This window comes from Trichechus manatus, unplaced genomic scaffold, assembly GCF_000243295.1.
Source record: "Trichechus manatus latirostris isolate Lorelei unplaced genomic scaffold, TriManLat1.0 scaffold00141, whole genome shotgun sequence".
Lineage (NCBI taxonomy): Eukaryota > Metazoa > Chordata > Mammalia > Sirenia > Trichechidae > Trichechus > Trichechus manatus.
Genome location: NW_004444077.1, coordinates 3,127,314 through 3,131,316, shown reverse-complemented (window position 1 = coordinate 3,131,316; position 4,003 = coordinate 3,127,314). Strand labels below are relative to the sequence as shown.

The window sequence follows — 4,003 nt, the reverse complement described above, 5'->3', positions numbered from 1 at the left end:
CCATTTGGAACACTTTTTCTCAGCCCTTTGTGGTGAACCACCAAAGCCAAGTGCCGTTGTATCTCTAGAGCCTAGAACAATGCCTAACACATAGTAGGCCTTCAGTAAATGTTTGTAGAATGAATGATTAAATGAATGACTATAAACACCACCCATTGTCTCTCATCCATCTTTAAAGTCACCTCCTTTGCTTGAAAATGGGTCAAAAAGAAAAATTAAGATGAATTGAGTACCTATAGTGTGCCAAGAAGTCTAGTTGTATTGTAGAAGTTCTTCAGAAAAACTTGTACAGGTTCCAGAAAAGCAACCTGAAACTCAGAGAAGTTAAGAGACTTGGTTCTAGGCCATAGGACTCATAACAGAGTAAATATTTCAATCCAGATTGTTTCAAAAGGAATTTTTGAAATGAAACAGCAGGGCCATTTATCTTCCTCTTCTTTGGACCCTACAATTGCCTTGAGATGCTCAAAAGTTCCAGCATGCCTTGAGATTTGCTCTCATGCTAGGAAATAAGAGTGGCGTGTTCCCAGACAATAGGTCAACCCATTCTGGAGCTTAAAAAGGGAGGAGGAGACATACAGGATACAGGATAGGACTGGCAACTTCTACCACCCTTTTGCCTAGATCTCTCTCTTCTCTTCAGGTCTCTGAATTCAGCTCTGCACTGGCTGCTGTGTAGGGGATCCAGATGAATCTTCAGCTGGAGACTTAGTACCACGGGCCATTCCAGGGAAAATCTCTGCAAAGTGGGCTATTTGTTGGGAATGAATTGTGAGGAAAAAGTGTAAATAATGGAATGTTTTACAAATTGGATTACCAGCCATTCCCCTCATCTTTGACAGATATTACAGATGCTCAGTAAATGTTAATTAAATACAATTCAGTGAAGCTGATACGATCGATTGTCAGTGAAACAACAGTCACGAAAGATTTCATGGAAATCACAGAGTAGCCATCCTGGTATGGCTTATGAAACTCTATAGAGGCCCTGTAGGTTATCTTTCTCCAGAAATGATTTATTTTCTCTTCTCCCAGGCAATTATAAGGGGGTGAATGAAATCACCTTAATCCAGTCAGGGACTGGACTGATTTAAGACTGCATTTTAGTTTTGTAACCGTGGGTATATTTCTAATTGCCCTTATTTCTAGGACACAGGTCTTGAAATGGCAAATGAAAGCCTGAGGTATTTCCCAGGTTCCCTTTTGCTTGGTAGGCCCTGAATTCCAATCTGTTCTCCTCAGCATGGTGATATGGCCAAAAGCTCTGCTTAGGTTCCCAGCCTCTTATCGGGTGCTTTTGTTTTGGCTTATCAGCATAACTCTATACTCTTTATGAATAGACAAATGCTTTGAGAAGAAAAGTATCTCACAGCAACAAGCTCACTTCTTTGTGATCTCTTCTCTGTTGATCCCTCTATTCCTGGCTCCCCTGGTAGCCCTGAACTTCAATTTATGCCAAAAGCTCCGCTTGGCTACTGATTTCTGTTCACCTTTCTGCTTGGCTTCTTAGACTCATCCTAAAATGATTATGAGCTGGCAAATTCCTTGAGGGGAAACACAGCATAGAATGTCAGGTTCACCTCAATGAATTTCCCTTTTCCTCCGAGATCTTGGTCCTTCATGTCCTGGCTTCCATGGAAATGACTAAATACCTTCAACCATTCTTTTACTGTGGTAAATATATATGCAACAAAACATTTGCATTTTCAACATATTTTTGCACATACAACTCAGTGACATTAATCATGTTCATCTTATTCAACAATTTTTTTCTATAAAAGGTTTTTTAATTTTTGTCCCTGGAAACTATAAAGACCATACCTAATTTGGAAATGAGACCGTAGCAAACAATGGCCAAAGAAGAAGATTCCATGCTAGCCTTCTCTTGTGTCTGGTCACTTAGAAATATAATGTTATCAGCTATGATCGTCTTTGCCTATCATCTCATATTTTTTTTATCTGTGTATTCACTATAGTCTACTTTCCCTTCACATAAATTCGAGGCACTTTTTTTACATACTGCTGGAATACTGATATTCTGTGCCATGTTGTCTTTTGACTGACGTCATCCATTTGATATACTTCACTTTCCCCTAATCGCCACATCTCATTTGTTGCTAGAGAAAAATAGTGACTGGATTTTTCCCTTCCACCTGTCTTATGACAGGGTGCTGATCCACTCACCCATGTAAACTGCGCATGATTCAGACATCTTCCCGAACGAAACTGCTAGCTATTTTGGACTCATGTCTTATATACTGATTAAGCACCTGTAACACAGGTCTTTGAAACATGGCTTCTACTTCTTTTCTTACAATCTTTTTAGTCTTTTCCTGAGGCCACAGCCCCTACAGCCCCCTGTTCAACCATTTTGTAAATCCAGCTTTTCTATTGCTGTTTGTCAGTGGGAAGCCTGACCTGTTGCAAATTAGTCTGAGGCAGCTGACACAGCTGAGAGTAAAGTCAGTTTCCTCCTTTTTATTTTTTTTAAATTTCACTTGAAGGGAAATTCTCGGTGAGTTTCAAGATAATAAAAATTTATCTGAATCATTATATAACGAAGGTTCATCATGAAGTAAATTCAACTGTATGCACTTGGGGTTAGAAAGAGAGAATCACCATTTAAATGTTGTGAGCAATACTGCTAACCATTTACTTGCTAAAGGTGTGCTCCAAACTGAATGTGAGATGGGAGGCATGCACCTGTTGTTTTCTCAGTCAGCTTCATTGTGAACTACTTGCCATAATGTGATTCCAGAATAAGAAGAGAGGGTACAGTGTTTGTACAACATGGCTCCTGAAAGCCAACTACCTCATCTGGTGTTCAGCTGAAGAAATGGTGGTTTGCTTCTGTATAGTTTGCAACTGCATGTTGGACTTAATGAAAAATGGCATTTCAGTCTCCAAAATGATGACTTCATGAGAAATTTTCATAATTCTATTATGAATTCTATGCAATTTTCACCTTGCATGCTAACTTTCAAGGTCTATCTCTGTGTCAAATGTAAGTCTAGCCATGAGGCATCCATTGTTCTGCTCTAATTACTTCACAGGCCCAGTGGTGAGGAAAAGAACACTTATGGGAGAAGGGTCATGATGCCCTTCTAACGAGTTGTGAAGTGAGAGGCACCCTCAGGAATAAAAGGAGAGGACAAAAATCCAGAGGCAGTTTTCATACCCATGTCACTATGGAGTCAGAGGCTGAAAAAAACCAACCTCAATTCTTAATACCTCTGAAAGATACCTTAATCTTTGTTAATTCATCACATTTGTCTTTTCTATATCCTCTGCCTATTTTCATTGGGTGATTAAAATCAAAAGGGCTGCTCTGGAGGAAAGGAGAACCTCAAGGGTTGGGTAGTGGCCACCCTGAAGAACATCTGACAGCAACCTGGGTGTCTGGAACCTGTGAGAAAGAGGGAAGGGAAGGGAAGCTCCACAGCAGGCCTGGGATACTGAATTTTCACTTAGTGAAAATGCATCAAGTTGTACCTTAAGATTTGTGCATGTAGATATATAGATATATTTTTTGCACGTGTGCTGTCGAGATGCTTCTGACTCATAAAAGCCCCATGTCACAGAGTAGAACTACTCCATGGGATTCCCTAGGCTGTAATCTTTACAGGAACAGATCATCAGGTCTTTTCTCCCACGGAGCTTCTGGGTGGGTTAGAACTGTCGACCTTTCAGTTAGCAGCCAAATGCTTAACTGTTGCACCACCAGGGCTCCTTATATAGATATGGATATATAGACATAAGATATAATTCTATTAAAATTTACTTAAAAATTAAATTTGAGACACTTCCGGCAAAATGGCACTCTAGGCAGAAGCATTATGCTGTCCCTCCACAGCAAAGATCTGAAAAACTAAGCCGAACAGAGAAAACAACAATCCTGAAAACTTAAAACAGCAAATGAAGAGATAAAGAACTCAGCCAAGCACCAAATGGAGTGAGAAAACTGACAGAGAATGGAGAGCGAGGAGAGATTCATGCAGAGGTC

At 40.0% G+C, this 4,003-nt stretch overlaps 1 pseudogene; it reads right to left on the bottom strand.

Annotated features, from left to right (window-relative positions):
- Positions 1-1,526: 1,526 nt before the first annotated feature.
- Positions 1,527-2,294, bottom strand: LOC101347701 (single-stranded DNA-binding protein, mitochondrial pseudogene; annotated as a pseudogene).
- Positions 2,295-4,003: the final 1,709 nt, after the last annotated feature.